The sequence below is a fragment of the Anser brachyrhynchus genome (genome assembly GCF_964034855.1).
Source record: "Anser brachyrhynchus genome assembly, chromosome: 1".
In the NCBI taxonomy this organism is placed as follows: domain Eukaryota; kingdom Metazoa; phylum Chordata; class Aves; order Anseriformes; family Anatidae; genus Anser; species Anser brachyrhynchus.
The window spans coordinates 159,263,810-159,290,382 of NC_137694.1; the positions used below are offsets into that span (position 1 = coordinate 159,263,810).

Consider the following 26,573-nt stretch of genomic DNA (forward strand, 5'->3'; position numbering starts at 1 on the left):
CAATCCCTGTTATCTCAAGCCCCTTAAATAATGCAGTAGTCTCTGGTCAGCATAGCTCTATCATTGCTCTCACTCTACCCAGCTTCCCAGCTTCTGGATAGTGATAAAACATGCTTTCTTAGCTCAGTAAGAGATCCATGAGTTCTGTGATGATTTGATAAAACCAGCTTCCTTTTGCTGTCAGTGTAACTTGAAATCCCTGTTACCTTTTTTTTTTTTTTTTTTTTCCCAAGAAGGTGTCTCAAATAATTAGCCTTTCTTCCACTGGTTCTTGAAGCAGAACATCATTTTAAGGTTGTGGATGCAACTGGAATTATAAGCTAGTTCCTTTTATAGTTAGTGATGTATGGTCTCTTAAATGGATGGCTCTGGTTTTCTAAGATAGCTGTTTAGGATAACTGGCATACATCACCCTTAGACATTCCTGTTTCTCCACAGTGACCAGCCTAGATCACTAGTATCAGCCAGATACAGCTTTAGTTTGTTACGGCTGGACCATGTTAATTCCAGCCTCAGAAATTAGACTGCCATTGCTTATCTTTACTAACCTCCTTTCTCTCCAGAAATATTTTGAATAGATGGAAACCAAAACAAATGCCATGTCTTCCTATTGTGCCTATGATGAATGGCAACATGCTTTTGTTCCAAAGCACCTACCATTGGTATAACTGTGCCACTGGGTACGAGTTTGACGTTGTGAGGAACATCAAGCCAGCATTTGGCCACTGGTTAATCAATCTAGTGAATCTGAAACACAGCAACAGAAGTGGATGGATGACTTGACAGTGCTGCCAGCAGTCAGACATACCAAAGAGACAGAAGGAGACATGAAGGAAGGAAAGAAATGAAAAATGGGAGGCAAAGAGATTGTGGAGAATCACAAAAAGACCATAAAATGCTGCTTCAGAATATCTCTGACATGATTATGAAATGAACGGGTGAGACATTGATTTTTCATGGGACATGTTTAAGAGAGTATGTAGTTAGAAGAAAGAAACCTCAGTAATATAAACATCTGTGGTTTTGTTTCTGCATAATCATGGACTACAAAATATGCAAGCAATATTTTGGAAAGGGAAAACTAGCAAATGAGGCACAACCCAACAAACCATTAGCAACATAGACTTCATTCTATCTCTATTCAAGTCTCTGAAATAAAAACAGATGCAGTATAATAATGCTTATAGGAGCCCCCAGTAACAAGTTTTAATCTTATATCTGATGTTTGCACATAACTGATGAGTTTAGTGCAACTGTATGCCTGCTTTTCTAGGTTCACTGAATTTAAATGCAAATAAAGAGAAAAGGGACTTTATTCCTTAGAAAGTAAAAAATATTAGAGTTGAATACAAAAACAGTGGACTCAATGTACCATACAACAGTCCAAATTTGCCATGCCACCTGATTATTCAACCTGATTATAGTCTCCAGGCAGCTTGCACGTGACTTAAAATAGCATCCCTAATGTCTTCATAGTAACCGACCATGTCAGGAAGAAATTCAGTTGGTGGTTGCTTGTATGTAAAGGACACTTTCAGAACTCATAATTCACATAACAACTTAAATTTAGGAAGGTGATCCACCCTCCTTGAAGACCATAAGCATCATGATGTACTTACCATATCCAATCAAATGAAAGACAGGAGTAATGCTGCAGTTCAGATGAGTCAATCAGAAATGCCATCTTGCTGTAGGGCACCTTTTGCCACAATCTGCAGAGCTCAGAAAGCAGTTCAATTAGACAGATAACGTAGTCCAAAAAAAAATTTCCCAGCTGTCCAGTTTAAACACCAAGTTTAAAATTGGTATGCATCTTATTTTAAATTCGATTCCAACATGGAAACCTGCTGAAAGACATAAAAGTTTGTTTTAAGGAAATATTTCAATGATACATGCTCGTTTATTGCAAACATAAAGGACAGCATAGAAGAAACCATAAACTGCCATAAACTGAAAGTAAGAAAAGTTAAAGTGAATTATTTTAGACAGAATTTTTATGGGAGAGAATAGAAACAAATGAAAATCTTTTACATTCTTTTTATGTTAGGATATTGCTGCTTCCAGCTGGTTACAACATCATTGGTCTTTGGTCTTATGAAATGGTAAAAATGACACTAGCCGAAGTTGAAAGGTCTCAAAGAGATCTCACAGTAACCTCACAGTATGTTAAGCTGGGATAAAAGCTCATTTCAGGGTTTTGTGTATTTTGTGATATCTGAAACAACTATATTTATGGAGCTTTCATTTGCAATTTACTGCTGTTTGTGTCTACTATCACCATGTTGGGCTCTCATTTGAAATAATTTGCAAATACTTAACCTAGGTGAATACATGTAGAAGACCTTCAAAATGACCAGTCATGTGACTCTGAAGGTGGAGATGGCAGATGGTAACTTTTGGAAAACTATATTATATTTTGTTTGATACCTTTCTGTATGTGTAACATACTTTGTTATTCCAATCATTTTTCTTCTTCATTTTTTCCTTATAAACACTGTTTATAAAAATACTGGTATAAGTGAGTACAATACATGGTAATAAGTATTAGGCCAGCTGTACATATGTTCTCATAAGAACCTAGACACATCTTGAAAGAACACTTATTTCTTCACAAATATCTCAAAATTGTTGTCAATAAGGAGATAATGCTAGAAAGAAATTCATCATTCCCATGAAAATGACGTACTTTCTTGACTACTGTCACTTAAAAGTTACATCATTAACTTTTTTTAAAGTTTCCAAAATGAACAAGGATGTTTATATCACCCTAGTGATATAACAGTTGCAATACTAGCATGGCTTTTTATTGCTATTGCCTTTATTGAATATGAATAAAAACTTTCAATGATCTCCTATGGAGACAAGACTTCTGTGACCGCACTCGCTGTGTGAGCATGGTTGTGTATTCTACTAACATTCAAACATGCAGCTTAATTTCAGTAGACTAGTAGAGCTCTAAGAGTCAAAAATACTAAAGTTCTCATGAGTTTCATAAGAATAAGTACTTGGGAAGGGAAAACCACATCAGTCTTATTAAAAGAAAGGCTTCAGTATTAATTCAGCCCATGAAAAAGGCCAGGGAATGTACAGGGACATATGATGGAGATGTAGGTACCACTGCTAAAGAAAAAATAAGGAACACAACTTTACTCAATTGGTAAGGGATCCCAATTCACTGCAAGGTACAAAGTTGTTCAAAGATGAGTAAGAAAATTCAATTTACCTGACTTGGACATCTTATTTCCACCCATAACTGGGATTGGAGTTACCTCAACATCACTAGCCAACTAAACATTAGCTATTTACTTCTATATGTGGACATATAGGCCATATCTGTTGTGCTGAATGAAGCTCTGAACACGAACAGCACTGAATAGCAGTGACTAATAGCACTAACAACCCTCCAGGCAACAGGTACTCTTTTGAGAAGGACTGTTTCTGCAGACAACATGAAATTAGGTGTAAGGTGGCTGATAGAGATGGACTGAGTTCTGCTTCAGATTTTAATTAATTCTGGTGTTCACTGAACAACTTCAATATCATTAATTGCATGTGCATCTTATACAATGGATTTGGCTGGGAGAAAACAAGTTGTAACAATCCAAGGCACTGCCAGGAAGGCAGTAAGCAATTATGTACTGTGAATAAGTAGGTATCCAGTGTTTGAGCTCATTCCCTGATGCTCTTTTACTTGACAGGAGGGTATCTACAGTCAGTGCAGCTAATGGGCATCTCCAGAGGATGAGATGAATTATCCTCTCGAAAGACTTACCTCTGCTGTTGATCATAGTTGAAAACTAAGCAATAAACTTAGATTAAACAATCAGCTTATAAACAGTTTGAATTAGGTATGATTAATCCCATCCTGTAAAGTACTGAGCTGCTCTGAGGGCACCTGAGTTCCTTGTGCACTCAATGAAGGCTAGGTTTTCTTAAAGATACCGTAAGGAAATCCAATTAGCTTAACTTTGTTTGTTAAACTGAAGTAGGTAGAATCACCCTCTTGAGGTCTTCAGATGAAACAAACTCTTACTACTGACTATCCAGGAAACTTAAGCACTTGTTTTATAAAGATTGCTTCAACTATCTGATGCAATTCAGGTGTATGGTGTCTAATAAAGGTGCATTGACTTCCCTTCCAGGTTTCATTATTTCTGGTGCTCAGTGAACAACCTTAGCATCATGAGAGATATCAAAGTTTAATATTAAAATTTATGCTTATACTGTCGTTTTTTCACTATCTTTTACCACAATGGCAGAAGATCAAAAACTGACAAAGATATGCTAGAGGTGACAAAGCATTCTAAAATGTCCAGTTTTTCAACCATATTGTCAACATAATTTGTATTATTGACATTGTGAACTTGTCTATATTGAGGAACCCAGGAACATTTTCCAGGTATTGGATACAGGTGTATAACCCAGCTGCTTCCTAATTGCATGGCAGCAGTTACAGCATTTCAAAGGGAAATGTGAGTGCATAAGAAGGGAAGAAGCTGTGCAAGAAGACATGTTGCTTTGCACACCTTCTTCAGAGTTTGGGCTGTGAAGATTTAAACAAAAGTTAAAGACATCAGTTTGGCAATACATATATATATATATGTATGTATGTTAAATACTTCTTTAGATACAATTACAAAACGTTATATGAGTTTTGAAAACAGTTTTGTTAGTTTTGTTAACTAGAAGGTCATTTACTCTAGAAGCAACATGCACAGTAGCAATCAAACTATTTCCCTGAAAGTAGTAGGATGAGGTCTGCTTGCTGAATTTGCTCTGAATAACAGATGAAAAAGAAAGAGAGGATACATTTGTAGCAAAGGGAAGTAAAATTGCTCAAGGCTGCAGCACTGTGAAGGCTTGGGAGAAATGGGAGTGTTTTCGTTTTCAGTCGCTAGGGAACTTTGGAAACGATTCCAAAAGGCAATACTCCAGGATGGGCTGTAGCTGAATCGTTTCCTCATTTTTTATGGCTAAGATACACATTAGGGAAATCCTTATGGATAGCAAAGAACAGACTTTAAGGAATTATTTTGAAGCATGTTCTAAATTTGCCTTTTACAATTTTTGTTGGCTTGTTTATGGCTTTTTTAACTTTGATTCTCTCACTGAGAAGTTTATCCTTCCCCTTTGCTAGGACAGACCCGTTTTCTCCCTTAGGCCTGTCCGTGACATTAAGAGGAATCTCAGGTAACAAACAGAAGTCACAAGCACTGCCAGTAAAACAATGCTGTTTTATTTGGCTATCCTCTGGCTACCAATAAACTCGGGTGAACCTTGAGGCTACATCTATATGAATAAATAGAAAGGACAAGGTGTTGTCTGCTGGCTCTGATGGCACTGGCAAATGTACCTATAAAGCTAAAATCGTTTCTCGTTCCAACACACAATGGCCTCATCCTTATTGCCTAGGAGAGAACAGTCTCTGTCCGGTGGTATTTCCTAGACAGAACCTAAACATAGTCTTATAGGGCTTCGTCAAGGACTAAAAGCACAGGAGGTTATGTGCTAGTAAATCACACTGTATGGGAGATGGTGTCCTGGCAAGACCTGAGCATGAGCCACGTGGCCTCATCCTGTTTATTAGTACTATAGACACAGCAAGGGTCCAGGCAAGATTCGGGGACAGTATTTTAACAGTTCTGGTTTCTTAGTTACCTTTAGTTATTACAGCATTCATATATGTTGCATAATAGAACTTCTCCATACTAGGAGCTGAAAAGTAGACCTTAAAGAAAAATGTCAACAAGACCCGCCCCCCAATATTTTATTGCTCCTTCCAACCCTGTCTTTTCTCTTTCCTCCACAGATATTCTAGAAAAAAAATGCAGGGAAATGTCAACCATTAAAACTAGAGTCAATATTACCAATATAAAACCAAAAGCAACCCCTCAGAAAGAACAGCAACATAGTTATGTAGAAAGCCCTTGCTTTTTCACTTTTTTATATATATAACTATATGAAGATCAGTTTTATTTACTAGTGGTATTGAGAAAAGACAAACACATTTTAAATTACATTATAGCTATATTCTTAAACTATTCAGAATAATCAATTACTTTGGTTAATGCTGCACAACACATTACTTGTCTAAGCTATTACATGTCAGTGTGGTTTGTCACAAAATACAATATTTTTAAGTATTCACACTTGACCGCATTCATCAAATTCTCTACTTCAGGGGGAAAAAAAAGCAATGAAATGCACAGATGAACAGACAAGTTTGGAAATGGATCTATGTTTTCAACACTGTATTTTCAGTAGTGCAGTTTTTATCTGGAAAACAAGAATCAAGAGTTTTAGCTCATCATAGGTTTCTAAAGAATCTGTTTCAGATGAGCTGCCATTGTCAATGCTGTTTGAAGGCAGAGATTTGAACTCACAAAGCAGGATTTCAGCTTATTCAACTTTATATATGAGGCTTTAGTAGCTTTGTCAGTCTATAATATCTGGGATCTCTCTTTCACTCATTGGAAAGGAATAGCTAACAAATCAACTGGAATTCAGTTTGGATGGCAAAGTTTTGTCTGTAGTGTTATTTACAGAATACTTTCTCTAATGAGTTCAAACATCCCTAACAGATACATATGATATCAGGATGTTCGGTTCCTCAGCCAAAACTACTAGTGCCATTCTAAATTTAAAGCAGTCTGGAGGATAGTAAAACTGATCAGTCTAGGTTTTGGTTTCTGGACAGCTATTTGTTTAAGAAAGACAGAAACGCTAGGGTAAATTAAGTAAATGTATGTAAAGACAGAGAGACCAAAATTACTTTCCAAACAGACATAGTAACAGTCACTGCACATACTTTGTCAGTTCTATATTTTTACTTTCTAAAATTAGGATAGCTAGTAAGTTAAATAATAGTTGTTTTTTTTTGTTTTTTTGTTTGTTTAAGTTTCTATTGGTAATATTTTGATAAAGATGTCACTTGAAGATGACATTGCTATTGAAAAATTTAGAGTTGTATGGAGTGAAAATTAAAAGTTCAGTCTTGAGAAGATATATTTATTTATCAATGAAAATATAAATAATCATTGAATCATTGCTTGAAGTTGATTTCATGATATTTGATGTCTGCTATGGCTATCTCTATAGTAGATTTCAGTCAATAACCACAATATTGCAGGTTTCTCCACTAGGGGAAATATTAACAAAACAGATGTATTGTAAAATGTAAAGTAAAACAAAACAAAACAAAACAAACTTATTGTAATGATTAGCAGAGAGCTGAACATGATTAGTGAGCATCCTAAAAACACTGAAGGGCCAGAAAAATCATTCGTAAGATGAATGCTTATCTGAAACTTTTGTGACTGGAAGCTTGGTATAGAGATTTTGTTCAAATTGCTGATGTAAAATGGATAAAACAAAAGGGCAACAGAACAGAGTCATAATCTAAGACACAGGAACAGCAGTGAGGAGACAGTAGAAAAGGGAATAATGTGCGAGTGTGAGTTTCCCTAGTCAATGGAAAGATGGATGTGTGTAAAGTTAGATTTATTTTACTGAGGATTGCTCTTTTTCTTCAGTACTGCTATAGAGACATGGAAACAGATCTATAGCATGATCTTTTTGAAATGAGTCAGAAAGCCAGGTAACATTAACGACAGCTTTTTTCTTTTTTCTTTTTCTTCCCCTCTCTCTCTCTTTTTTTTTTTTTTTTTTTTTTAAGTTGATGAGCATCTTGTTAGGGATTTATTTTATTTTATTTTATTTTATTTTTAGATTTTGGTAGAGTGGATTCTTTCATACAACTTCACATTTGAATAAAAAATAAATATTTTGTTACATTTTTAATTTTCAGGCTTCATTTTCTACAAATAATTGAAATGATATATAAATTGATTCTGATTGTTCACAGAAGCTCTTGTAAATATATGTAACCCTTCTTCACCTTAACTGTGATAGCTTTGCTCAATTTTTTTAGCTTCAGCAACATGATAAAATTTTGAAATAAAATTCTATAAACTGATATGTTATACTGTTATACTGTGATCAGATATACCTGAAATTGCAGACTGTGAGGGCTGTTCTGGTTTTATACATATGATTTTGAGGTAGCGATGACATCTTCCAAGCACAGCGATACTCCAGGTAAATGTAGCTTTGGAACACTCTCCTGTTGCACTATAAACCAGACCCAATATTTAGTGCAACTTAAGCTTAAATGCCAGTTCACACTGCACAATTCCAGTTACATACACAGATCTTCCTGATCTGCTATTTCTGCATGGATCTGGGTTTTCATGCATGCATTCATTCTTTTGCAGTGTTGAAGATTTCCATTTGAGACACACGGACAGAGCCATAGAAACAGCTTTAGAGTATCTGTACATATTTCAGAAAAATTAGTAAAATCACGGAGGGGGAAAAAAAGAAATACGAGACAAGGAAAAAAATGAAGGTTAATATTCAGTAATCCAAGGTACTGCAGATAAAAATTAATGCTCTGATAAATATAATAATTTAGGCTCTGATAGATTTAACTCAAATGATGGTGAAGCTGTTACACTTCAAAATAAATCTAGATCTCTAGCAATGCAGGCAAGATCTACTCTACTGATTATATTTAAATACAAGACAAAGCTCTACAGAATGGCTGGGTGACAAAGGGTAGGAAGCGTGTTAGTTATTTCTTTGTCAGTCAGTGGAAAGAAACAGGTGCTTCCTTGGTGTAATTCATCACACATTAATAAAGAAAACTAAAGCTGGCCAGATGAATTGTACTCCAACAGTACTTCTCTCTTTTGATTATAAGAGGGCCTAGGATGACTAACTCAAGTGTAATTGTTTGCATAACTGATGCCTAAAACCTGCTGAATATTTTACCCTAAAAATCACAATGGAACTAAGCTTCATTTGTTATGTATACCATCTTACTCATTAATTTTGATATTAACTTAACATGTAAAGTAACACATTTATGTAAAGAATATCTTGTCTTCCAGTTTTAATTTGAAAAAGCGATGTGAGCTGTTACTATTTCCAGCTGAGTCTTAAAAAGTTATGCACATAATGTATGGAGCATAATCATGCTCTCTGTATCTCTGAGGTAAAGTGGAAGTATTAGATTTGTTTTATTTACACGGAAATTAACAATGTGATGTTAAATTTAGCTGAAATATTCCCCAAATATACCATCTTCCAAACTTCCTTTCTTAAGTACCACTTTGTACATGTAATGAATAAGCAATATTTGGTTAATTTTCAGAAGGAAAACTTTCCTGTCATCACATATAATAAAGTCTAGAAAATTATTTATATTATTTTAAAATGACATATTATCTTTACATTCTGAAAAGGTCCAGCATCATACTTGTCATTAAATCTAATTTATTCCATATTTTTTTTTAGTAAACTTGTAAAATGGATTTTTTTTCAATTAGCTAATTTTTTTTTAATTAGCTTTAAACATAAGGCCTTTGTTACATTCTGAAATATGAAAAATAACTCTTTGATTATCAGAAAACTGTTCAAAGTTTAGTGTATGTATGGATGTTGCAATTATTAAGTAAGCACTGAAACATTTATGAAGAAAAAACACTGTTTATAGACTTACTTCAAAAACATACTCATATAAAAAAGTGGAATCTGACATTATTAATAGCAAAATTTCCCATTTGATGGAAGTGGGAAAGTAAGCTCTGTCAAAATATCATTAAAAGCAACAATCTAAGGCTACTTACAGGTCAGCTGTGTTTAATGCCAAAAAGTGGTCAGCTCTATTCTCCATTATGAAAGTAACATGTTCACCAAATCAGTCATGCAGTAGTATTTTCTTACCATTTTGAAAAGCTGAAAAAAAATAAAAATCCAAACAAACCATTAAACTGTATTTAAGTTTGATTTTGGATACTTGAGGAAATCTTAAAAATCTCAAAAGGATATCTAAATTATCAGATGGCATACCTCCCAAGTTCACTTCTGAGCCCTGATCTTGTTATCACTTACACAGTGTAACTCTCAATTCACTTATGGGCTTTCTTTTCAAAAAAATACCCTAGCTTCTTCTGAAAAAAAAAAAACAAAAAAAAAAAAACGGGATGAACTTTAGGGGATAGTTCACCTTACTCACAATTCTAATGCATTTTAGGTCTAACACTAACCGTTCTTAGAATATTCAGTAGTCAACTTGTGGATGGTTTGAGAGAGGTTTCTGAAAGGTTTGAGAAAACAAATCTGTACAAATCACAAACCATATTGGTTATTCATTATTGCAACACTAAAAAAAATGAGAGTATCCAATTGTTTTATGATGGAAAACATTAAAAAGAAAAAAAAAAAAGCCTTTGTCTTGTAAAGCGCACTGTAACTTTGTCCTATGCTCCCCTTTTCACGTTTAGCTTGAGTTGCCATGTGTCTGTCTCTATGATATCAGAAACAGCTAGTGAAATCCCCATTGTAGGGCTACAACGCAGTACACACCAGCTCTGGTGTATGCAACTTATTCAGGTGTGTTGTTGTGCTGGGCTTGTTGCCTGCACTTAGCACAAGAGGGAAATAAGACTGAGGAATTTTTAACCAAAGTTTCTAAAGGTTTGAGAGGGATGTACCTCAACATCCACAAAGAAAGAACCACACTCTGGTACATTGCAGCATTATTCAACCATAACCCTAACTTTCTCTGATGTTGCTCTGCCAGGCTAATCAGTTATTCCCATTTATCTCCACTTATTGGAGACATGAAGGGTTTTGCTTTCTCTTTCTCAAAAATACTTAACATCACTATTATGCTTAAATATTTTATCTTATTTTATTTTATCTTATTTTATTTTTATTTTATTTTATCTTTGTGGTGCTTCAGGACAGGGTTGTAGAACAGTATTAAGGACATTAAGGTGAAGAAAATTGTCATTCAGACATACTACTTTTTTTTCTGTTACCAGTTTGCTTTCAGAAAGAATTGAGAATTGGTATCACATCCATGAGTAAGGAATTTCCTTAGGCCATTCTTCACCTCCTAGAAGTGTGTTAAGACACATTTCTTACTTAGTTATCTTACATATTGAAAAAGACTGTTGTGTAGATAATAACTAATTCCTCAAGAAAACTTAATATTCATGATCTTTGATGGATCCTGATGGAAGCCAGCTGAGGGCTTAGAGCACAAAGATGTTGTGGAATGCAATAGTAAACATTATTTGGTATGAAATCCTGTGTAGGATGAGTTCATTTTCACTTCCAGTCACTCTGATTAACACAGAAACACTAACCCTAAAAAAAAAAATATATATATATATATAAATCAGCAGCTATCTTGACGTTGAAGAAACAAATATTGTAAGCTGTGTTGTCACTTATGTAAACAAGACTTCTGAAGAAAGAGAAAAAATACATTCTGAGCTGTAAATTTAATTTATTAGGTTCTTTATTAACTCCTCAAAATGTACATTTAGTACATGACTGTTGAATCATACAGAGATAACTTTTCAGATCAAATCTTTGTTACTTCAATCATGAATGTTGTACGTTCCACAAGTGTGAAAACACAAAAACAACAACAGCAACAACAAACAAAAACAAAAGTCACTTTTTTTCTTGGCTAAAATGAAGCAGACCTAGAATGCTCTTTTTATATATTGACTATAACTTTATAACAACATTAACTATAGATCAGTGATAATGTGATAAAAACACCCTACTTTCTGTCACTGTTCATCAGCATTTGCAGAAATGCAAGGAGATTTCAGTTGTTTAACCTTTCCTTCCTTACTAAATATTGCAGCTGGATAATTTTCACTACAGAGCCAGCAGTCATGCTTCAAATTTCTACTTTTATCTAAAGCTACAGTTTCTGAGAAAATTGATACTCAATTTTGCTTCATAAGATGAAGAGCATAATAAAGCCCACACCTTTCAGGACTAAATGAGAATTTTCTAGCTAACTTTCTGCTTTTCAAGACTCATGTCTGCTTCTGGAGGTGGTCACTTGAATAGAGTCCAGTGTATTATCACAAATTGAATTAATTTCATGGTTTATATAAACTTTTTGATAAATTAGGCTCTGTAGTCAGGAGTTAATAGTCACAGTTCTCATCAGCACTCCTTGATGATACTGAGGAAAATTTTCTGTGCTGTCTAGATTCAGATTTACCACTTGAATACTCCCAGAATATATTCAGAGATCTACATCTTGCGACCAGGAAGCATAATGTAACACCTACTTCACAGAATTATTATCTTATAACAGCATATGATGTCCAAGGCAAAGTTACAATCTTTTTAATGCTAAGATTTACAGTGCTTTAAAAATCCTAGCCAAGCCAATTGCTGAGACTCAAAATAGGTCAACTAATTTATTTCATAAGTAGTCGCAGGACAGGGATACTTATAAGCCAATAACTCCCGTTAAAGGTTTATCTCAAAGGATTTTTTTTTTTCACCATAGAAACAAATGAATACTTAATCTCACTCACAAAGCTATAAATGCATCTACAAATGCAGGGACATAAAGTAGTCATGTAACAGTAATGAACAATGTATTGTACCATATACTTTGTACAATAAAAATACAAAAACTTACCGGTAAATTCCAGCGTATTTTTGTGCTTTTTCCATATATTCTTAATTTGTGTAGAAATCCAGATCTGTCAAATATGACAAGCATACAAACCTTAGAACTGCCAAACATGGGTTGCAAGAGGTTTCTGGAGATCTTCAGCTCCAACCTTCTAGTTGAAACCTTACCATTTCCCCATTACCAGGTTAGCTTTGGGGTTTGAAGCCCTCCAAGAACAGAATCCTTGATGCTAGTAGGCAACCTCTTCTAGCCTTTTACAACCCTCTTGACAGGTCTGTTCTTTGGTTGGTTGGTTGGATTTTTATTTATTTTTTGTTCCTTCCCAAAATGAAATCTGTAGCATTTGCCTGCTTATTACATCTTCTGGCACAACCGTTGTCTTTGTAACTGCACTCCAGCTAGTTACAAGCAATTGCTAGGTTCCTCCTCAGTACCTCTTCCAGAGACCACAAAAGACCAGGTCCCTCAATCCCTTTTTTGTAGGGCATGTTTTAGGCCTTTACCATCTTGGTGGCCCACTACTGGATCCGTTTCTCCTCATTCTTCCATAACTCGGAGGCCCCAACACTCACCATTGTACTCTGCGTACCAGCAACAAGTAGAGGGGCACAGTAATTTCCCTCAAACTGTTGGCCACCCAGACTCCTTGTAACGGAGCCTAGCATGCAGCCGGGCCATGAAAACATGCTCTGGGCTCATGTTGGCCTCGGCATCTGCCACAGTGCCCTGGTGCTTTCCTGCAGGCCAGCTGCTTGCAGAACGGTGGGGACGTGGGGTGCCACCGTCCTGGTGTGGTCCCTGGCACCTCCCCAGACAGAGCCCCAGGAGGCTTCCCTTGGCCCCACCACCCCTGGGCGTTTTCTGGCTTGTGACCTAACACGGGGCAACTAATTACTCTGGCAGCATCACCCGATGGGAAACAGTGACTCTCTTTGAAAGTCAGACCTCTTTGTCCCCGGGACGGAAAGTAGCGTGATGCCAGGAGCTGGTGCACACCAGCAAGCAGCGCTCTGACAGGGCTCCCGGTGAAGCAGAAGCTTTAACCGGCCACGAAAAATCCCCTTCCACGGCACCGCCCGCCGCAGCTCGCCCTCTCCCGCGGCTCCTCCTGACGGGGCCACACCGCTGCTTCCAGCGCACGGCACCCACCAAACCCCCCCGCCCCACCGCCCGCCCCGCTCCGCTCCCCGCCATGCCCGCCCCGGCTCGGGCCCAGGCCTCGGTCCCGGTGCTGCCCCCCAGCGGCCGCCGGGGGCCGGGAAGGAGGCGGGGGGCGGCCGGGGCCGGGAGCACGGCGGGCCCCGGTCGCGGCCTGCGCGGGCGAGGAGGGAGCAGAGCGGGCCCGGCCGGGGGTGCCCGCTGTGGGGCGCGGTGACGGATCCCCCCGCCTCGGGGCGAGCCGGGGGCCGCAAGGACGCCGGGCAGGGTCTGCTCAGGGTTCCGATGCCACCAGAGGAATTAAATAAAACGAGAGTTAAACCAGAAGGGAAACGCCGCCCGCGAGTTGTGGTGGTTGTTAATCCCGCACCCAAACTGCTGGCAACAAAATAAATAAATAAAAAATCGATATCAGTTTTTTATATCTGAACTGGCCAGTGCTTAGAAAAGTCTTGCTCTATCAATCCTCCTACTTAATTTGAGGGAAATCCCTCCTGTATCACTTAAAGAGGGGTGTAGTTTGTTGTGTACTGCCTCTTTAAAATGCTATATGTAAAGTTTTGTTGCCTGGTTCCGTTTTTTTTATGGATACCAGATGTAGGGGAAAAAAAACCAGTTTATGTTCCAACAAGTCTACAGGGTGGATGTACGCTTTCTAGCTGTTAGCAAAACATTTGCTAATTACAATACTTACTCCTTCGTTCTCCGTAAAACATCGATATCCTGCAAAGTGTGCTCTTTGCTCATGTAACCGAACATTATGGTGTCAGTGCTATTTTTTCAGCGAAACAGCTCAGAAACTGTTGAAAATTCAAATAAGCTCAGTAAATACCTTAATCGATATTGGGAAGAGCAATTTTTGTTTTTGTTTTCCCCGTTCGAAATCTAGAGAAAGTGACATCTGAGTCGTGAACAGATGGCATAAATCAGTCAGTACGAATCCTGCCTAACGTTGGTGTTACCATGTAGTACTTTACTCACATAGACCTTAATATTGGACACCAACATAATTAGTAAGGAAGTTTGGAGGAGTTAATTTCTCCGCATGCGGTATATTGCTTCAGTTATTGCAATTTTTTATTTTTGGAGTGGATGAATAAGCAAATAATAATTAATACATACATATAACTCCTAAATAGATGGGACTTTTTCTTTGTTTGTTTGTTTTGGTTGTTTTGTTGAACAAAGTCAAGTTTTAAATAAAGCTGCTGATAACTGTGACTGACAAGATTACCCAATGGATTATCTCTGTTCCTCCTATATACCCCGTGCAGGGCAGTGTCTTTTCACCTAATGGCTTTTTTTGGCCATCTTTAGTGTATTTTGCCTTTTCAGTAGTGTATCAATCAGTCTTTCTCCTATTTTTTCCCCTTGCCAGCCTACCTTCTTCTTCCCACATGCATGGGGAAGGGGAAAATTGCCTCACATATTCTGATCTCCCAGCAGGCGAGTGGGAGGTGTTTTATGATACCTTATTCCTCTGTAATAGGGAAGCCACAGATTTGCCCTACTACCTACACTTACTCATATCTCTTTTTAATCTAGAAATGTATGCACACATTTTAGGAAAAAATAGTTTTCGAGAAAGTAAGCAAAATGTGTAATTTTGATTTGGATCTAGTCTTGTGTGAACTGAATACTGAACAGGGCTATGCTTCCCCCTTTTTCCATAAACCCTTTTGCATGACTCCAGTAAAGGCTCACCATGCATTGTGCATTATTGCCATGCAAGTGGCTGATGTGGTAGGAAAGAGATTATAGTCCTTTCTCAGGCTTCAGAGTGGGGAGGACACACACAACACTCACTGCCCTTGGGGCACATCTGCTTTTAACACCCTTTTGCTGTGCGAAGCAGTACTCCATCACCACCTGGGAACCCAGGGAAGCCCCAGGTCCCCCCTGCTCCTGTTCCTGGACCTCTGTAATCACAGGTACACTCTGCCCTGTGCTCCCTGTTTATCCCAGATCACATCTCTCACACCAGCTACCACTGCTGCCAGCTATCATGTTTTTATTACTTGCCACCACATACTTGCTCTTTACAGTTATTGTGACCAGACCCCAGGAGTTCTGTCTGTGCTAGGCTGGAGAATGAGGTTGTTTCTTTTTGGGTTTCTCTCTTGAAATTATGGTTCTGTTCCCCGTGTGGTGGCCCAGCAGTCTCTTCATACTTGCTCTTAAGGACCATCTCAGGAAAACAAAGTTTCTGGTTGAAACCCCTCTGGGTGAAGCTGGACAGCATTTCTCTCAGTGAGCGGAGAGAAACTGTCTGCTTATTTACAGCACTAATCTCAGAGATGCCTTAAGAGAAGGCTGTAGAGTTTTCTCTGCTGATAGTAAGGAGTTTGAATTAATGTTTTTAACTCTGATGAGGACTTAATATATGTAGGAGAGAAATATTCAGGAAAATGGGTTGTGAGGGAAGGAGAGCAATGTCTCAGTCATCCCAGCTTCTGACAGTAGCAAACAACAGATAGTTTGTCATAGATTATTCTAGTGGGTGGTAGATCTCAACCAAAGCCTCTTTAAGAACCAGTTATGTTGCTTTTAGCTGCTGATTACAATCAGAATACAGGCTTCTAATTCCCATGCTAAGAATATGGTTGCTGAGTTTAGATGGCTGCCCTCTATGTCCTGCAAAATGAAAATGAAGAGCCTAGACTTGACAGTTTGAACATGACCTGGAGGGAGATGCCCATCAGAGGAGAACCTATTTAGATCTTCTCATGACTCAGTATTCACAACTCTGTGCTTTGCTCTGTCTCTGTCAGCTACAGGTACCATGCATCATGCACCCAGCAAAGTATCAGCTGTACAGGTACTGTGCAGAACTCTATGTTCACATTCATGGAAGGAGAATTTCAGAATATTTTAAGAAGTATGAAGACAGAATGTTTTTCCCCTCTCACAGTAGGTTAATGACAAAAAGGATGGTGATTTCAATGAATTTGTTTTTTATAGGGCAAGTCTCACTATGCCTGAAAGCATCTGAAATAGGAGACCAAGCTATAATCACTTTTTTTTTTCTTTTGATGAATAATTTGGAAGGGAAACAAAGTCAGAGGTGTGGAAGGAATGAGAGAAAAAAAAAAGAAAAAAAAAAGATTTTGATAGCTGAGCTGTAACCAAACAGGAAGCTTTTTTTTTTTTTTTTTAATTGCTTTTCCCAATCTCATGTTTCTTAGCAATGAGAATGGTGGTAGTACTTTTTAAATTTTGAAATTATTTTCAACCAGTCATGATCCTGGAATATCTTATTCCACAGCATTCCATGGAAAATGACTTATTTAATTTGAGAACAGTGTACAGAAATCCCTCCATGTGATAATACTCAGAGAAAATGTTAAAGCAAAACTAAACCAAACCAACCAAACAACCAAACAAACAAAAAACAAACACCAAAACTCAAGGAAAAGTATAACAAGTAAATCCTCTCCAATAATGATAAAACTTTTAACAGGAACAGAGTTTTCTTTCTTATAATATACGTATTTTTGGGGGCATGGGCATGTGATTGCTATAACTGTGACAACCGAGGGATATATCCTCAATTATGCTATGAAAGAAGAAAATGTTTTTCAATTGCTGGTGATTTTAGTTGTCTGTATTATAATCTGAAGAATATTAAAATATCTAGATTATACTGAAAAAGAGCAGTCTGGAAGGAAATGTAACCATTTTTCTTGATAAACTGTACAGCAAGAAAGATTACATGGTTTTGTTTTGTTTGCTTTAAAACTAAGTTTTTTTTACCTTCCAGAAAAATGTCAGTAAAATGCACTGCAAATGAGAACCTTCTTCTACGGATATTAACTACCTACCCATATTTTCATGAACAGTAAGATCAGAAAAAATCCTTTTGTGAAGGAAGCTTTACGTTACACCAACAAGGATGACGTTTAAAAAATTTTGGGGAGAGAAAAATATTTTATCATTATTTATTTATTTATTTATTTATCTACTTTAATCAATCACTCCGAATGCACTATGTTAAATCCAAGAGAGATTCCTGGAACTTCAAGAATCTGAACATGATGTAGTTGGAATAGATATATTCTTACCTCCATTCTTAAGAAGAAACAGTCACTTTGATAATGATCCTCAGGTAGTAAAATTATTCAAAACCAACATTCACAATTTTAATACAATTTTAAGCCAAGAGTCACACCTTAGCTCTTTAATGAAATCACAAAGTGAAAAGGAAGAATATACAGCTGCAGCAACAATAGCAGGAAACGAGAAGAAAAAAGGGGGTGGGTTCTACCTCTGGATCTGAATATAATCAAGCTAAAAGTAAATTTAACCTGCTTTGAAAGTAATTGCACAACAGATGTCCTGTCTCTGGGAACATTTTTTTTATTTTTTATTTTGTTCCCCCACAAGTATCTAATAGTTAAGACTTGGATTCTTTAGCTTTTTGATAATTATGGAAGTAGTTTCTCAACTATTTAGAACTGAACTGATTTGGGGGTCCCAACTAATGACACTTCTGTGTTTGACTCAGAACTGAAGAAACAGGAGTTGAGGAGCACTACAAAATGGTGCAATTTTTCTTTCTGGTGCAGTCTCAGTTTTCTTATGGCTCCAGGACAGCAGAACCTTGCAGATTCTCCAGGGGCCGCAGACATCAGTGTTTTACTTTGGAAACAGCTCTTCTTCCCCTTCTCTCTTCAGAAAAATAAAAAATTTGGCGAAGTCTGGTCTCACTCATATTAGGAATGAAAACAAATATTAGAAAGGTAAGTTATTTTTTAAACCAGGAAATATTTAAGATTAGGACTGTTGCCATTTCCCTAAAGTCTTCCAGTTCTAATTAGGTAGTGTATTAGGCTGTATTAGTTCTATTAGGCTGCTACAGCTATCCTAAAGGATGTCTCTTGTGTCCAAACTATAACATTGTCCTTAGTTTACAGGTTAATTTTGATTTTGCTTATTTCTCTCAGACAAAAAAAAAAATGTTTTGAAGAATATACACGAAGTGTATAAGACAAGAAAGATCTATATTCTGTAAGACAAGAAAGATCTATATTCTCCACTCTATTTTGTGTGAGTTCAAAGTTTTTCTGAGCAGTGCATGCTATGAGTGTATGTAGGAATATATAAGATATTAATACTCTTGAAACTTCAGAGTTTTGGCAGAAAGAAGCATATATTATTCTGGAAGCTACCTGAAACAAACAAACAAACAAAAACAAAGATATCACAGCACTTCTCCATTTCCTCCTGTATACTTGTATAAAATGCTCTTACACACAAAAATGTAATCATGAAGAACTTCGTCTCTCCACACCTGTAGCGTGCAATACAAGCAGTTCATTCAGGTATGTCCTGACTTCAACCTTGGCAAAAAATGAGTAAGGATTGAAGCGACTGAAGTTTGGTCACCAGCCTCATTTCATTTAACTTGCTCAGGAAAGTGAATCTTGGCTCTTGATAGCAGTCTGGGATATCTTTTGTACTGAGGCTAATAAATGATTCTATGATTCCATACAGGATTGTGTTCTTTGCTACCTTAATGCAAATCTTAATTATTTTACTGAGTTTTTCCTTGAAAATAGGACTACATGTTCAGATACCATAGCTATAGACAAGGAAGGCCTGATTAGGTTAATCTGCTACAAGAGACGGATTTTCCTTAAGGACTCAAGAGCTTCCATAAAGTATTAAAACATCATTGAAAACAAGGTATTAACTGACATTTTCAATTTGATCTTGTTACATCTGTTTTTTTGACATCTTTTTCAGGGACTTTTTTTTTTTTTAATATGTATGTAGCTATTGAACACAAGCAATTTAGTTTCAGATTATTGTTCTTTCAAGATGACCTCTGTCACCTCCAGTTTTTCTGATGGTGCAAAAAAATGTCACAGTTAACTTGGAAGCAACAAGGGTGAGCTTAGTGCTAGTACTGAAATCAGTTCTTTGTTGCCCATTTTAAAACTACAAATGAATAACATAACATGAAATAAAATTTTTAAAGAGTGATTTTAAATATAAATCTATTATTTTTTGTCCTTTCATATTAACTATGAAATTTGGAGGATTTTTTTCTGAAGCTATCAATATTTATGCTTATAATGGTAGCAATCGCAAAAGTGTGCCAATGCTTTATATATATTTATATGAAATAAATATATATATATAAATATATATATAATATATATATTAAACTTAATGGTAATAACAGGAGAAGTGGCAGGGTTGCTCCTGTGTGCTTTTACTAAAGCAGGTACTTTTGCATTGTATTCAGTTGAACAAGGTTTCAGATAAAAACGACGCTTTTTTTCCCACTTCAAAGGAGAAGAAAATTGGTTTTCTACTACTAAAAATGGCTACTACAGCCAAGTGTTTCCAATAAGTTTGAAGCAGCCTGTCCCTCATTACAGGTACGGTGGGGGCAGTGATGCAGATAGAATTTTATAGCAGCAGAGTCCTAGAGAAGGAGTGACATTGCAAAGGGATGGTGGCAGATGAAACACTAGAAAGACACAAGAAACCACAGAACAAAATAAATGTATCCAATAGATTGCCACTAAGCACTGTGAAGAAACTTGGTTGTAGTGACACGCAGGACTCTGAGAGAATAAGACCTCGTATGTTATTTGGGACTCTGGGAAAGAAGGTTGATGTTACAAAAACATTTGAAGCTCTTGGCTTTCAATTCTTTCATTGATAGCCTATACTGATAGCCAGGTATTCATTATCAAATGGCTAATTACTATTACATTCTACACTGAGTTATATATATTACCTGCATCCTAGTCAAAAACTGATATGACAAAAGAAAAAAATGTATGGAATATAATGGGTTTGCTTAGTTTTGTGATGCAAACCATGCTAGTTCTCATTCTTTCAAATCACTAAGATAACTCATGAGGAAGTTGGAAGTGCTTCTGAAAACCTGTGAGTTGATACTGGTTTAGAGATGAGCTTTGAGTAAGGAGAAGGAACCTACACTACACTTATCCTCAGTGTACATCAGTTGCAGGCTATATACACCTTTGCTTGCAGGCACAATTTGTCCATATACCATTTTTTCAAACCCTGTGCTTATTCTGATCTTTTTCCATATATATCTTTGCTTGCCTGTTGCCATGATCCTGATATTAAGGATTAATTCTCTATCAGTTAGGTTCTGTGACAGCGTCTCAATTTCAGCTTTGAAAAGCCAATTCATTACAGCTAAAAGTCACTTCTGAACAACTTGTTTTTGACTATTGGAATATGCTCTGCAAGCAATGATTACTTAAACTTGGCAAAGTCAATATTTGAGTGGTTGTGTTTTTATAAAACATCAGTAATATTGAATTAATGGATAATACCAAGGCTAGCTGACCTTTGGTCTTAAATTCCCTGACTATTGGAATGTAGACCACTTATTTTCTTCATGTTTCTGTTCATGTGTACATATTAGTAACCAAAACAGATCCTGTGTTGTTTTTAACCAGTCTCAGAGGATTGAGGGCGTATACTGTAAGAACTGACCGTACATCACCCCTAGCTTCTCTTCTGGATGCCCCTGAAACAATTACATGCGTGGAAGTACTTTCCAGCAGACCTTTTGGTCTGGATGGTAGGGGATCAGGACTGAAGAACACATCTTCATTTTAGGTACAACTCTAAGTTCTATATGGCAATAACAACACAAGAATAACTAAAATGTATATATGACATTTTCTAAATCAGGCCACAATGTTGCTGAAAATTTATAATCAATCACAAAACCAGTATTTTCAAAACTGCTGTCAAGCGGCATGCCCTCCTGCCAAAGTATAGGTAGGGAAGAAAATAAAACAATATCAACCATTTATAAAAACACGTTTTTTTTTGTCTTACTCTCTAGGTGGGTACTATGTTCATGCGTGTATGTGGAACTCTAATAGAAGCTGAATCCAAAATATCTAAATATACACAAAATCTAGCAATTAGAAGAAACTACTTCAGAAAAATAGTGCCTTTTACAAAAGTGCACAAAATTCCGATTACTTTGTGTTCTTCAAGAGCAAAATTACTCTTTTTCTTTATTTCATACCAAAATATAAAATTATGTTTGTATTGCCTTACCTCGGTGAAAAAGAGTTTCATAAATTTGTAAGGTATGTCTCAGAAGGAAACCAGAAGTGAAAATTAATGACTTGTCCATCTCCTCAAAGACAATAATAAAAAGTGGTGGAGGTTGAGGTTTTCCCCTCTATCTGCACTGGTTGTCAATATATATATTTTTTCCTGTCTTAAAATGACAAAATACTATGTGTTTTCATGTTACAGAAACACAGCATGGTTGAGGTTGGAAGGGACCTCTGGAGGTCAGCTAGTCCTGCTCAAGCAAGACCACCTAGAGCCATTTGCCCAGGACCGTGTCCAGGTAGCTTTTGAAGATTTCCAAGGAGGAGACTTCATAACGTCTCTGGGCAACCTGTGCACATGCTTGGTTACCCACACAGTAAAGAAGTGTTTCCTGATGTTCAGGCAGAACCTCGTGTGTTTCATTTTGTGCCTATTGCTTATGTAATGTCACTGGGCACCACTGACAAGAGCCTGGCTCCATCCTTTTTGCACTCTTGCTGTTATTAGTTATAGACACTGATAAGATACCCTCTGAGACTTCTCTTCTGCAGGCTGAACAGACCCAACTCTCTCAGCCTTTCCTCATATGTGAGATGCCCTTCATCACTGTTGTGGCCTTTTGTGCTGGACTCCCTCCTGTCGCTTGTGTAGTGGGGTACCACAAATGAGCATAATACTCCAGCTGTGGCCTCACCAGTGCTGAGTGGTGGATCTTTTCCTTTCCTTGAGGAAAGGATCAATGCCCTTGACCTGCTGGTAACACTCAGGCAACACTAATGCAGCCCAGGATGCCATTAGCTTTCTTTGCAGGGAGGGCACATTGCTGGCTCCTGTTCACCTTGGTGTCCACAGGTCTTCTCCTGCAAGGCTGCTTTCCAGCTGGGTGGCCCCTGGCATGTCCTGGTGCCTGAGGTTGTTCCTCCCCAGCTGCAGGGCTTTACTTTTCCATTTGCTGAACTTCACTAGGTGATATGCTAGCATCTGTATTTTTTGGTGTGTGTGTTATTATTATTTATGTAAATCAATTCAAATGTTTGATTCTTTGAAACAGTTAACACAGAAGCTTCTTGCCATGTTTTTGAAAAACTCTAATCACTGCTTTACATATACAGGCCCGCCTGTATTTAGTTGTACTTCAGGAATCTAAGATCAGAAATACTTGTTTGATTCATGTGAGTTAGGTTGCAATAATTGACCTCATACTAGTTTACTGTTTTTTACACTCAATTTGCTTTTTTGCTAAAAAGTTCTGTTATACCTGAACGTATTTTAAATCATTTAAAATGATAACTATAAATCTTTTATAACTAACAACAAAGGAGCTGAAGGAACTGTAAATAAAACAGAATAATTCTTTTACCATTAGTTCATATCTAAATACACTTCAGATAACCACATGTATGATCAAGAACAGCATACAGGTCCCATTTCAGCAAAATACGTGAATATGTAATTTAGTTTTGAGTCCTTGACTGACTCTCAAAATAAGTAACTCATACCTAATACCTTCAGTTATTTCTATTAGACTTGCATATCTCATTTATTTCCATATACAATCATGTTACTACATAGATATCCTGCAGTGCATGTCACTTATTTCCATTAATCTAAACAGTAAGTTTAACATTTTTGGTGCTACTATCTGAAAATAACACTACTTAGTCTAAATTAGAAATTCAGCTGCAGTTTTTGGATGGGATGCACAAAATGAATTATTTAGAAACACTTTTATTTATTGCAACAGACAGAAAACTCCAGTAACATTTGTTTGCCTGATTCTTGGTCATATACAGTATTAAACATATGTATGTATATGTGCATATGTGTTATTGCATGTTTTGTGCTTATGAATTTAGGTTTTTTATGCACCTGGTTTTGTTAATATTGCAAATCTCTTTGTCTATGAAGCACAGTGTGTATTTTTCACAGTAAAATATAGAGAAATTATAAACCTAAACCCTGATATTTAGCTTGTAGCAACGTACATTTTTTCCTCTAGATGGCAATATATTGCAAGAAATATTGTAAATCTGTTTGCAGTACTTTTAAACAATGAATTTGACACTCAACAGAAGGTATTTAAAGTGAAACTACTCTTTCTTTTTACTTTTTTTTTTTTTTTCTTGAAAACATTACGTAGAAATGCAGGGATTCATGATAGTTATGTACCAGCTTATAGAAATCTGGAGCTTATATATTTATCCGTATGCTTTTAGAAAATGCTGTGTGCACCTACTGAAAAAGAAAAGAAATGAGACTGTTTGGATTCACCTATAAGAAGCTATTTGAGATATCCTTTTTCTGTACATGAGTTTGATTTTTCCCTACAAATAAAGAAAAATAAATACTGATGCTTTATCTGAAAGATTTTCACCTCCACTCTTTTCAGCAGAAGCTGACAGAGCAATGAATCAGCCCAGAAGATTTATTCGTCATTTATCTTTCCCCTTAAACTTCTAGTAGAGATTATTGAGGAATTACTCAAATAAATGTTTTTTCCTGTACTGGTAGTATGAATGTCAACCTTCAGTTTTGTTAAGTGAGGAGATGATCTGGTAGCATCGTAATGAGGACACAGCAAGGGAGATGAACCAGCTGTGAAGTATGGCCATAAGAGAAAATGGGAGGGGGCAGAAAAAGGTGGCTGAAATGACAGTTTTAGGGCAACATGTCTCCAAATTTATGAAAGTTAGTCATATATTTTGCCTCAGGAAAACTGCGTGGGTTTGGAACTGGATTTCTCATTACAGTTTATTTGCCCTCTTGAAAAGGAAGTGTCTAAAATCTTATGTTGAACTGGTATTATTTGACTGTTGGATCTGATTAGGAGAAAGGGGTGGTACCTGGGGCTAACAAATACAGAAGGGAAAGGCACAAATAAAAGCAGCTGGGCATTGGATAGTGCTGCTGAAAAAGATGTGGGAGTTTCCTTTGAGATGGTGAAAGAATGATGAGGACCTGACTGTTGATTCTACAGATTTTAAGACGACTCAAGTGAGGAAAAGATTAGAAAACCAGCTAGCTGATTTCACTGTACGAAAAGGATAAAAGCTGCAGATAGCTGAGAGTTAAGGGTACAGAAGAGGATTTTGCTAGCTGGTTTCTTTGAGATAAAAAACCACAAAGGTTAAAAGACTAGAGGAGGGACTGAACTGTTGAAAACAAAACATAAATAGCATAGATGGAGCTATACATCATGTTCTGGGCAGAACACCGGTGGAGAAGCAGAGGAGTTAGTGCAGAAAGAAGAAAAAAAAAAAAGGCAGAACTTTTCCTCTTAGCTAGCTAGAATGCAAAATCCCCTCTTTGGATGGTTGCAGTTTCAGAAATTTGGAATACAATGAGTTATTGTGACACCTGGAGCCTATTTTTTGTGTCCAGCAACAAAGTACTGGAAGTAGAAGCAACACTGGAGCTGAGCACTGTGTTGAAATCCTTGAAGGGCTATGGAAAGAGAAGGGGTGTGACATTGCTGCAGTGGTGCATCTTCTGCAGAGGGTGTTGGTGTTCAGCAGTCTTTGTGAAGTCTGGAAGTGTTCATATAGCACTTCTTTCTTAAACTGCTTCGGACTCCACTGTAATATGTTAGCAATACTGTATTTGCCATTAGGAGTCAATGCTATGCTCTCACTGCTACTAAGTAGGTGTTAAACATCAAATTGCCCCTTAATAAAATCTTGCCCTTAATACTGGTGAAAGATGCATGCTTAAGACAGAGAAATGAAGCCCCTTGTACAAACCTACAAGGCTGCAATGATACAGGTGTGTCATACACATGGCTTCTGTGCTGTGGCATCCCTCTGGAGTATATTTCTCATGGTGTAAAGTTATTGCAGAGCAAATCTGAGGGTAAAAAGGACAAGGAAATGGACTAGTAGGTTAACCCCTGGGCTAGAATAGAGATATGAAACTATCAGATGCTTCTTTTTACTATTTTGTTTCTTCCTCCCAAGAATCAAGGGACAGCTTTTTCAAGACTTAGTATGGAACAAAGACACAGATGTGGTGTAGCTCTTACAATGTAGCCTTTCTTTGTTTGAGGCCTAAGTGAAATTGGTGATCTCCAGCTGCTAGATTAGACCTGAAGGATAACTTGTCAGGATAAAAGTCTCAGGCTTTTCTTAGCACTACTGAGAGCTCTTCGCCTTTCTCTGTCTTTGGGATCAGTGAACTGTGTAACAAAAGCATCAAACTGACTTTGCCACCAGCATCTTTGGCATTTATGTTGCTTAATGAGGTTAGACAAAGGAGTATTATGCCAAAGCATGAATCAGTAATTATAAAAGTATATGTTATTTAAAATGTAACTATAAATCAGAGAAGGATGCAATAATGGTTAAGATTCATCTGGCTACACTAGGTTTCTAGAAGTTAATCATCCATTGTCAATACTGTTTACCTCAGACTCCTTTGATAGTAACTATGGAAAACCAGGAAGCTCCAAAAAGTAATTAATCTCATCCTAAATTAAATATTTAGGACAGGTCTGACCAGAAAGTGACCATTTCTTTCTGTTGACTAGCTTAGTTTTAGACACCTAAATTTAGGCGTGGTGAATCTTACTCAGTGTCTGCTCTGAACAGCCCTAGCATGTGTTATCAAACAAAACTGCTCTAGGATCTCTCTATATTAGGACCACTATTATGGTTATAATGAAGTTACAGCAGAGTTACAGCAGTTTAATGCGGGGAGAGGTGGCTTGTGATGCCATTATAATGTCTGGAACATTACATAAAGTCACCCTATTTTACTGAAATGCCACCAGTTCATCATATGAGCTTGCTAACATTTATAAATTAGGGTTTACACAAAGGCAGCTGAATTT

General features: G+C 37.0%; 1 long non-coding RNA gene across 1 annotated transcript; it reads right to left on the bottom strand.

The window, feature by feature from the left end:
* Positions 1-7,747: 7,747 nt before the first annotated feature.
* On the bottom strand, positions 7,748-13,689 carry LOC308199814. Its single transcript, XR_013954973.1, has 3 exons — positions 12,527-13,689; positions 9,690-9,798; positions 7,748-8,331 (listed from the first exon to the last, which is right to left on the bottom strand). It is a non-coding gene; the product is annotated as an uncharacterized lncRNA (long non-coding RNA).
* Between the last annotated feature and the right edge of the window lie 12,884 nt (positions 13,690-26,573).